This window comes from Crocodylus porosus, unplaced genomic scaffold (assembly GCF_001723895.1).
Source record: "Crocodylus porosus isolate Cpor-Errol unplaced genomic scaffold, CroPor_comp1, whole genome shotgun sequence".
Classification (NCBI taxonomy): domain Eukaryota; kingdom Metazoa; phylum Chordata; order Crocodylia; family Crocodylidae; genus Crocodylus; species Crocodylus porosus.
The window spans coordinates 15660607-15671301 of NW_017728911.1; the positions used below are offsets into that span (position 1 = coordinate 15660607).

The 10695-nt window shown below is 46.3% G+C and overlaps 1 protein-coding gene and 1 pseudogene across 1 annotated transcript in view; both read right to left on the reverse strand.

The window, feature by feature from the left end:
* Positions 1 to 626, reverse strand: part of LOC109308978 (tripartite motif-containing protein 15-like) — an 8069-nt gene extending 7443 nt beyond the window's left edge. Inside the window, exon 1 of the mRNA XM_019533488.1 lies at positions 562 to 626. The gene's annotated coding sequence lies outside the window, so the exon portion shown is untranslated. The remainder of the gene's footprint in view (positions 1 to 561) is intronic.
* A 3306-nt stretch (positions 627 to 3932) lies between these two features.
* Positions 3933 to 10695, reverse strand: part of LOC109308759 — a 12856-nt pseudogene continuing 6093 nt past the window's right edge.

Below are 10695 nucleotides of genomic sequence, written 5' to 3' on the forward strand. Positions count from 1 at the left end.
TCACTCCCAAGCCACAGCCCCCCAGTCCTGCTGGTGCCCCTCACTCTCCCCCACAGCCCCCTACACCTCCTGGTGCCCCTTGCTCCCCACCCACAGTTTCTTGCCCCCCTCCACTCCCAGTGCTGCTGGAGGGGGGAATGTTGCCATCCCACAGGGAGCTCTTTGCACACATGCAAAATTCGCAGGTTTCTCTGTAAAAATGAAAAACTCAAGTTTCCTGGGGTAAAGGGGGAAATCCACATTGTTCTCCACTCCCAAAATCATGCATCCTGCCATGCATGTGGCATGACAGGAGATGCAATTATTGGGATCATGGATCATTCCATCAAACTTTAAAATGAATGGCTGTCAGGGGCCTTAGGGACATGATCTTACAAAAAATGCATCTCTCCTACCGTATTGCATTACATTTTCTGTGTCTGTGTTTGTGTGTGCAGTCTAATCCTTTTGAGCCAAGGGATACAATTATAGTAACAGCCCTAGGCTAGAGAAAAAGATGTAGCCTCGTTGGGAACTTCAAACCAGACGCTCAGCAGTTTGACCCAGGTAAGTGACCCTTACCTTGTACTGCTCCGCAGCCTCCTGGATAGGAGCCACAGCATGCACTCGGTGAGTCTGAGACTCTGCAAATCACACACAGCAGCTTTTGGTCTGCTTCACAGAACAGCTTCAAAGCCTCCCCATGCTCCTCACATACCTGATCCCCTTCTGCTCCTTTGGCTACCTGCTCATTCAGCTGCTTGGCTCTTTCTACAACATTTGCCAGCTGCCAGTTAGGCCTGAAATTGTTCTGTGAAGAAGGGCTTCTGCACTGAGGCCAGGAGACATGCGCACTGGCCTCCTCCCTGCACCGGGTGATGCAGGCTCTGCAGAAGCTGTGCCCGCAGTCTAGAATCAGTGGGTGCTGGAAGACTTCACAGCAGATGGAGCAGGTCAGTTCATCCTGCAGGTGTTGTACAGGTTCAGTGCAGCCATAGCTCTGAAGGGAAAAGGGGAGAGGCTTAGTTTCACTTTCCTGGGTGCAGAAATGGCTTGGTGGAAAGCAGGAGGCGGGTGTTTGTGTTTCTATTCCTGGAAATGACTCTATGTTGTCAGCTGACCCAGCAGAATCCCAGCTTCAGGTCACAGGTGTTAGAGCCTCTAGTGGAGGCTGCTAACCTTTCGTGTACCAGCAGTTACAGGCAAGAACACACCTATGTGGCAATGTATTGGAGAAATTGTTCACCTGTTTTTTCCAAAGAAAGCCTTAAGCCCGCATCCTGCAGATAGTCCCAAAAGGGTATAAACAGACATCACCAAATGAAACAGATCAGCTGTGCCAGGATGTGTCCCCACAGCTGATTTGCTTCTTTGGAAATGGATGTCACCCACTGTCCCGGAAGGTCGGGTGCCTGCCATTCCCACAAGCAGCATAGGCCAGATCCTGAGGAATAGCACTCAGGGCCCACCTCTGCACATGGGAGAAAGCCTGGGTTCCCCTGCTTGCAGAGGTGTACCCAGGGATTCCCCAGGTCCTTTGCTGCCTTGCACCAGGTCCTGCATCACTCTTTGCCACCATGGTGGATCCTGGGACACACTGGGTCCTATACTGCCCCACTGCACTGGGTCCCACCCTGCTTCTTTCACCTGGTTTTTCCCTTGAGGAATGGTCTTTCTGCCCCATGAACACACGTTCATGTCTGACCCCTCCTTCCACCCAGTGTTACAAGCTCAGAAGAAAATGGCCTGTGGTCTCTAAATAGACTGCTTTTAAAAATGTCCACAGAGCTGGGATAACTGATTTGTTCCAGAGGCTTTTCATAATGTTCCCTGGGGTAGAACTCCTAGCAAAATGAATTACCAGCTGCTTTGCTCTGCTACAGCAGGAACCTAGTGGTAGCTCTTGGCACAGCTTGAGTTCCAGTCCCAAACAACCTCCCCATTGTGCCCACAATCTGCAGTGAACCTAGACCCAGCAAAAGAGGATTGAGCTGGAAGTAGTCAGGGATTAGGCTGAATCTCATTCCCACAGGGTGCGCCTACACAAGATGCTAAATGTGCTGTAGATTAATTCTACTGCACATTAGTGTGTCATGGCAAAAGCCATACTGTTGTACTAAAGTGCAGTAGAATTTGTCTACTGCCCATTAATGTCACTTAAAAGGCATACACGGGGGCTACTGTGCAGTAGTGCCAGCTACTGTGCATTTAGTTAATACCAGTTATTACAGGTACTAAACTTCATGTACAGCAGGGGAGGGCAGTTATTTTGGGTGGAGGGCTGCTTACTGAGTTTTGGCAAGCCATCGAGGGCTGCATGACAGGCAGCCCAGGGCAGATTAATATTAATTTTCTAAATTTTTTAGGGGCTCCACGGGCCGGATAGAATGGCCTGGCAGATTGCATCTGGCCCGTGGGCTGCATTTTGCCCACCCCGATGTACCGTAACTATGGCACATTGGACCAGAAAGTAGGCTCAACCCATACAGACCAGAGCAGATGGCAGCAATGATCTGGGCAGAGATATTTGTGCTGTGTTCCTGGTTTCTTCTTGATAGTTCTTCCTTAAGGATCACTTGGTGCTTTCCTCACCCCAGATGGCAAGAGGATCAAGAATTTCTGCTTTCTCATAGAGTTGGTAGTTGTCACAAATGTGTCTCGTTGCTGGGGCAGCAAAACAAAACTCTATAGGATGCTGTTGGGCTAACCAACTTCCTATGACACTTTTGAGAGGAAGACTAGCATAACCGGTAGTACTTCACTGTAAAGCACTTCAGAATTATCCCCATTTCATCCAGGGTTATGTTGCATTTGCTTTGGCTCAATTTGTAGTGCTATTCATTACTTATCCACTCACTTGTTATAGTACCTTTAAGCCACTTAAAGTGCTATATAAATGTTACCTTGATCCATATCCAGGAAGATATGCCAATGCATTCAATAAAGAGGGGAAGCAAATGCTATGACTTTCCCCAAAAAGTACAGCTGGGAAATGAAAGAAGGCACAAAGGTGTTAGTTCTTTATTTATACGGAAAGAAAAAGTCAGGATGGACAAGAAGCTGAAAGTGACTTTTAATAATCGGCACACGAGAACAAATGCACAAAAATGAAACATTTTAAAACCACAAAAATGATACCAATGTCCAGGTATGGACATAATGAATTAGTGTCATTAAATCTCCCTATACCTCCCTCTTACACTTTCCTCCTCACTCCTTTTCTTTCCTTGTCTCTATTACTAGTCACCATTATTTATAACACTTATTGAGCAGCCTCCTTCATTTTTCTGTCCCTCCCACTCATGCTTTTGCTCTTTCTGTTGATTTCTGAATTTCCCCTGCTGATGTTAGATTTTAATGGAGAAAGGTAAGTTTGGCCCTGCTGCAAGACCTCTGACTGGGAGGCCCAAAAAAGATCATATGCAACTGTTTTGTATATTTTCTGCCAGTACAGAGATTCTGCTTTCTACTTCCTGCTTTTCACCCAAACCAAAATCTAATTTTTGCATCTTTGTCCTGTGACCCCCATATTTGCTTGTTCCTGAGGGCATGTCTATACATGCTTTTATGTGCACCTAAACTTCATGAGCATTTGCCTAATGCGTATTAAAGCTATTTAGGTGCACATCTAATGCTAAGGCGCATTAACACGGTGTGCGGACCAACGTAGGACTAAAATTAGTCCCAAGACAGTTGACATACGCAGTGTTAATGCGCCTTAGCATGTCTACATGTGCGTTAAGGCACTGCAGCTATTTGCACCTAAATTTGATACCTGCTTTTGCAAATTTAGGCACAAATAACTTAAAATTGCAATTTTTAAGGCACATTAAGAGCACGCACGTGTAGACCCACACCCCTAATGCGTCTTTAAACATGGCTAATGCACCTTAAATTGGCATGTGTAGGCATGCCCTCAGTATAGCAATTATGTACCACCTGGTCCTACAACAGTCCTGTTATATCTTCGTTTCCATCACTGAATGCACATCCTCATGAGTTTTGCTTATACCCTCAGGGTACCCCTACTGCTCTTGCAGATTAAGCTTTTCATCCCCTCTCCTTCTACCCTTGGAGGTGCAGGGTAAGGAGAAGCAGAAGTTTCTTCTCCCCAGCAGCCTCCAACTTGCACATTTCCTACCATTAGCCAAAGGACATCAACAGAAACTTTGCAAGGAGCCTCCAGCCCAGACTACTCAGAGCAAGAGGGATCTTGGCTACCTATCTGGTGCTTTCTCATGAGAAGACTACACTGCCAGGAAGTGCTGGAGCCAGGAACTGCAGAGGAAAACAGATTGACACATGTCACCATGGGATTGCCTTGTCCATCCAGATCACACCATACTCTGTATGGGTCTGACACCATGGAAACTTCTATATCATGGAGATGAATAGCTGGAGGCTGAGAGACAAAAGTTAAGCCAGCAGGTTTTATCACATGAAGAGGAATATTCCTGCCCCATGCCATATGTCAGGGGCATAATCTAAGCTCGGATTTACTGCCATAGAGCCAGAACCAAGGGAGGAGTCTCTGCCCGGTGAATGAGGTTTGTGGAAAAGTGAAGATCAGGGCACCATTACCAGCATCAAAAAAGGACACCTGTCCCCCTTGATGGTCCAGGGAGACCCGGATTCTTTGAGGGAACTGGCATAGGGGCAAGTGGGTTTCAGGGATGGTGAGAGCCTTCAGATGATTCCTCCACTTTTCCAGAGCCCAGATCCCTCCTTCTGGGTTACGGTGAATCCAGTCCTTCCTCTTCACAAATGCTGTGGCAATCCCCACAGCCCAGTTTCCCTTTTCCTCCACCTCCACCTCCCAATAATGCCTCCCAGAGGTGAATTCCTTACAGCCCAGAAGGCAGGGACATGTGTCAAATCTCTCAGGATTGTCAGGCAGATCCTGCTGTGTATCTCCCCATCTCATGCTTCTTTGATCTTCAGACAGGATGAGACTGGGATTTGCTGTGTCTGGATCCAGAGTCACCGTCACTGGGGAGAGAGAATCACAGTGTTAGGGAAGAGCTCAGACCCAGGGCAGGCTGGAGCCACTCCTCACCCTTCTTAGCAGCCCTGTTCTAGCTTAGACTGTCTGGTTCCCTGTGGCTGAGCAGAGACAGCCCTGTAGCTCCTCAGCCTGGGCACTGAGGAACAGAAATGGAGATGCAGCATTAGGGAAGACTTACTAAAGACCACAGCATAGTAGGGAAGAAGTGGTATTGGGCAGATAGTCTAGGCCCAGAGAAAATGCAGGAGGTGGCAGCATTTTTGCAATGGGCAGTAAGCAGCTGCACCGGGGAGCCCAGCCCTGCTCTATGGAAAGGTAGGAGGGTAGAAAAGAAGCATAGAGGAAGGTGGGACATCTGCAAAGGAAGAGGTCTCTCCATTCACACCTCTGTATTTGATATTGAAAGGGATGCTTATGCCAACCCAAATGAGTAGGGCAGAGAGACTGCTTCCTGTTGCTATGGGATAGTGGACTTGCTGTCATAGGCATTTCCTGTGAATTTAAGGACAATTGCTTCCAGCCCTTACCCTTGGTGAATGATCCCTGAGGTTCCTGTCTTTCCTTCCCCAAGTCGGATGGCAGGTTGTCTAGAGGGGAGAAGGACCATAGGGATTAGCTCTCATGGTGCCTCATCATGACACTGTTCTGCGAAGTTGCCTTTCTGGTCTGAGTGCCTGAAACGAAGGGTTTTCCTAGGACACTCAGCTGCTGCTGCTGCTATAACTGGGTCAGCAGAGCCCTGTAGTGTTGACACAGCACATTCCCATGGAAGGAGCCTTTCTGTTGGCATAGCTACACTGCTTCCCTGAATGACAACTAAAGTGAACTGACAAAAGCCTTCTTCCGTCAGAACAGCTAAAGCCACACACATCAGTTGTCTCATATAAAGAGAACTTGACTGAAGTTAAGAGTATAAACAAATGAGTCTCATTCTGGTTGCTGCAGCACTCAGGAGCTGGGAGATTCTTTTAAGGGTGCTGCTGGGTGTTGCACAATATTAGCACTGTGAGGAGTATAAACATCTACACATGATTCATAAGATAAACCCAGAGATTTCAAGTAAGAATCCATAATATCACAAATATTCTGACCTGTTATGATCTTTCTGAGTTCTTTATAACTTTTCCATAGTCAAAAAATAAGCAAAAACTAAGAGCTGGCATTTTCCAAGGGGTGTCTTAACCTGAAGAGGTTGAGATCCAACCTGAGCAGAAATGCTGCTGGGAGCTGCTGCTGTGGTGGCTGCAGAAGCTGCCTCTGCATCACCCTGCTTCTCTCCAAGGAACAGAGAAGAAGAAAGAAACCTGAAGTTGCAGAAATGACAGGGGGATAGTAGCAGACATGAACCAAGGGGGATGTTCTGTAGTTTGAGCAGCTCCATTGGGGAATACAGCACAAGGGGAAGGAAGAATGTTGATGAAAAAATAGGGGTGGAGGAACCCCTTCCTGGAGGGATGGAGATGAATTTAACCTCCCTGAAGGAAGAGGAGTTCCCACTCATTCCTCTGAATTTAATACTAATTGAGCCTTTTATATGAAACCCCCAGGGTGGATGAAAAACAATTCTGTATTTTGGGAGCCAACAATTACGGAGCCACTTTCTTTAGCTGGGACTTAAAAACACCAGTAATGTTGGAAATGAATTAATGAAAGACTTCCTGATGCCTGGGCCTCTGCTACATGTACTGCGTGGATTTTTCTAGTTTTCATTAATAATCAAATCATTGACCCATTAGCCAGAGCCACCTGCTCCCACATTCTCAAAGATTCATTCATCCCCATTCTCCTTCGTAGAACACTTCTTGGTACCTCTGAACTTCCTTAAAGTCTCTGTTAAGTCACCGCTTTTATGGGAAAAATCTCTGGGTCTCATTTCCAGATCAGGAGACATCTCCGCTGGCTGCTGGAACTTCTCATCATCACATCTGGGGAGAGACAATATCATGTTACATGATGACCTGCAATACCTTATCCTTTTTTTCTTGCTGGTTACAGTGGCTGTGGAGGCAGGCCTAGAGTTTGTATCTGTTATCTTAGACCAAGTCTGCTATAGTACAGGTAATGGCACTGCAACTTCCCCCCCCGAGTGTGTTATCAATATTCTACCACTCTGACCTGTGAGGATCAACAGGGAGTTGAGACACCATGCTTTGATATTTAGCTTGCTCCCATATTTTTGATGGGTTTAGTGTTGTGGGCATCTATCCACTTGGAGAACACCACAGCCCCCACCCTACCTTATTCCACAAGGGTCTCTAACACTGGGCAGAGCTATAACTAATGACATAGCAATGACCAGCCTAGTCCTATCATGAGAGTCCTGAAGCAGCCAGAGCCCCCTAGAAGTATTTCACTAGGTGCACTACCCATTGAAAAGCATTAGGTTAATAATCTGCCTCACGGAATACATACAGAAGATGAAAATCTCAGAATTAAGCTTGACAAAGACGAGTATTTAAATATGACCCACCCCCAAAATCGTGGCAGCAATATGGTTCTGCAACCACTTCCAAGCATGAAGAATTGCGAGGGGAGTCGGAAAGAATCACATACCTGCTCATGGTGCCTCTGCTGTCCTAGAGGGGAAAAAGAGAATCTGAGTTCCACACGGAGGCACTTCCCCGAAGTAGAAATAAATACACATCATCTGCCTTCAGGTTCATGAAGGGCCTGAGCTCATGGGGTTATCTAACATTTAAAATATGTATTTCTTAAAAGATCAATAGTTAAAATATCTGCTATGTATCTTCTGAGTCTCACTGATATCCAACTAGTGCACGCCACTACCCAAGGCTTGCGAGGCCTCCCTTCCCTGTGTGGGACTCCCCAACTCACTCGCTTGCAGGAACTCGCTTGCTGGCTCCTGGACCTTCTCTGATCAGTGTATTGAGAGAGGAAACCTTCTTAGCTAGTTTGGCAACGTTTTCATTCTTTTTCTTTGCAATCTCCTTTTCCAGCTATCCCAGTTGGGCCAGTAGGTGTCACTTTTGTTCCTCCAGAAACTGACAATATTATTATAATTCAGAGGCTAGCTTCTGCCTCTCAGCTTTCTCTGTGAAGAGAGGTAGTTAACCATTTTAGTCAGAAGTCAGGCAATGGACAAAGTAGGCTGTCACCTAGAAACTTTATACCCTTCTGAATTGGTCAGTCTCTAAGGGTGCATCTACATGTTGTGCTACATCGCTGTAGTGATGCGTTACATTGCCATAATGACCATGCGCATCTACATGTCACTGGCAGCTACTTTGCTGTAGCAGTGTGCTCCCCAGTTTCAACATACTGCTATGGTGAAATAGTGGCTAAAACTAACCATGCACCATGCACATGGCGCAGTACAGGCAATTACTTAGCTGTGCTTTAGTACTTTCTTTTGAAAGTACTAAAGCATGGCGCAGTAACAACGTCACTGTAGGACGATGTGTAGACACACCCTAAGGGTACTTTAACACGTGCTCTAGTGGGTTCTGATTAGAATGCATCACAGCAGACTCGATTAATCAATAATTAACTAATAAAAATTAGTTATTCAATAATTAACGAATAAATAACTAATCAGAATGCTTCAGCAAACTGCAGCACCTTGTATATTCAGCGTCCTGCATTTCACAATGGCAGCGGAGGTGCTTTAAAGCTCATTGAACGAGCTTTAGTTAAAGCGCCCCTGCTGCCATTTTGAAACACAGGATGCTGAATACACAAGACTCTGTGGGCATTTTAATTAGAGCAGTTCCTGAGAGCCACTTTCATTAAAATGCACTCCTTCCCCCCCACCCCAGATGTATAGGAACCCTAAAGTGCCAGCAGGATGCTACTGCACAGTGCTTACTGTGCCTTTATTTAGTACTTGTATAATCAAGCACTAAATAAAGGTGCAGTAACCAGAGTTATGGTGTAGGTGCACCGGCACATGCCTTTTAAGTGATGCTACTGCACAGTAGCCTAATAATACTGCGCAGTAGTGGATTAGCACAGTTGGTGCTGTGATGTGCTACTGCGCAGTATTATTCAGCTACTGTGCAGTCAGCATCTCATGTACACACACCCAGCCTGTCCTGCCTTCTGTGAAAAGAACGGGAAGGGGAGACCAGGGTCATGGGAAGAATGAGGAGCGATGTAATAAAGTTCTGAGTGCATAGTATGGAGATTTACTGAGCTAATTCTTTAACCTTACTATATTCCTTGTTTTAATAATCTCTCTCCTCCATCCCCACTCCAGGATAAATACAGAAAAAATCACCATCATCAAAGCTACATGTTCATGCAGTTTAGTAGCAAGTGGTACCTACCAGATACTCCTGGCTTCTCTGCTCTGTAATCACTTTGAATATGAGAAACTTTTCTACCTCTTCAAATGGGTCCAATGTTTTTCCTGAATAATAATAAAAAAGCTTTTAAATAGGTTTGTTTTAAGAGGTGAGGATCTAGAATATTTTTTTTTACTTGAATGCCTAGGACACTGATGCTCAACCAGGGTGCTGTAGCAAACATGATTCTCAAGGTAAACCTAGAGATTTCAAAGAGGAGTTCATAGTGTCAAAAACATTCAGCCTTGCTATAGGCTTTCTGAGTTCTTTGCAAGAGAAGAATTGCTCTAGTATTTTTCTGTAGTCAAAAAAAATCAAGTGAAAACTAAAAGCTGACATTTTCCAAGGGGTGCATCGAACCAATTGGGCGCATCCACACATGCAAGCACATGCGCTTACAGCAGCTCAAATAGAAGTGCAAATTTGAGCCAGGGCTTTTTGCCTCAGTGCACGTGCTGGACATGCACTTTGGTGTGGGGCAAATTGTGCCACTTAGGGCAAAATAACCTCCTGGATCTGCAGCCAGGGGGAGCTAAAGCCTGAGGCCAGCACCTGTGCTGTCCTCAGCAGTATAAAAAGCCCCATCAGTACAAAAAGCTGCCCTGTCAAGTAGCTTGGGGCTACTTGCTCTCAGGAGCTTCTGGGGCCCAGCCAATTGGTACCTGTGGACACTACCTCTTGTGCCAGCTGAGCTGCTGAAGCAGTCCTGAGAGCTCCCTGAACCCTCTACCCACTGCAGCAGTCTGGCAGTAGGGGCTGCTGCCTAGCTGTGACCTGCTGCGCACCTGCCAGACCTGGATGGGGACTGCACAGCCACTAGAGGCATTTGCCCCTCTGGGTCAGCTGCCAGTGGACTGGGGCTGCAAAGTTGGCCTTTGTGCAGCACAACTGCCATGTGTGTCCCCTGCCTGGCCATCTGGGCAGCTATTCCCCAGCAGATGTTCCCAGTGTGGTGGGTGGCTTGCTTTGAACTATCAAAGCATGTCCTCCTGGCCCCAATTGGCCAGGAGGTCAGCCACCTTCAGCTGGGTCCAAGATGCCAGGTCTGCGCAGGCAGGGTCCTGCTACCAGCCTCCCTAGCAGGAATTCTGGTGTTCCCTATTTGAAAACAGAAAATGCCTGATAAAAAAATCCCGAAGTCACTGTGTAAAATATCCTGAAATCCGTGTTCCTCCACAATTAAAACAAAAGACCACTATATATATATATATATATAGAGAGAGAGAGAGAGAGAGAGAGAGAGAGGGAGAGAGAGAGTGAGAGAGAGTGATCAGTTGGGCAATGTTTTATTGAGATATCTACAGTGCTAAAGCAATTTGGAAGCCTACCAGTGTCTCTATCATCATAATAAAGTAAATTTTAAATGTCTATATGTTTTGCTGCCCTGCACAGGGACCACTGTTCCCC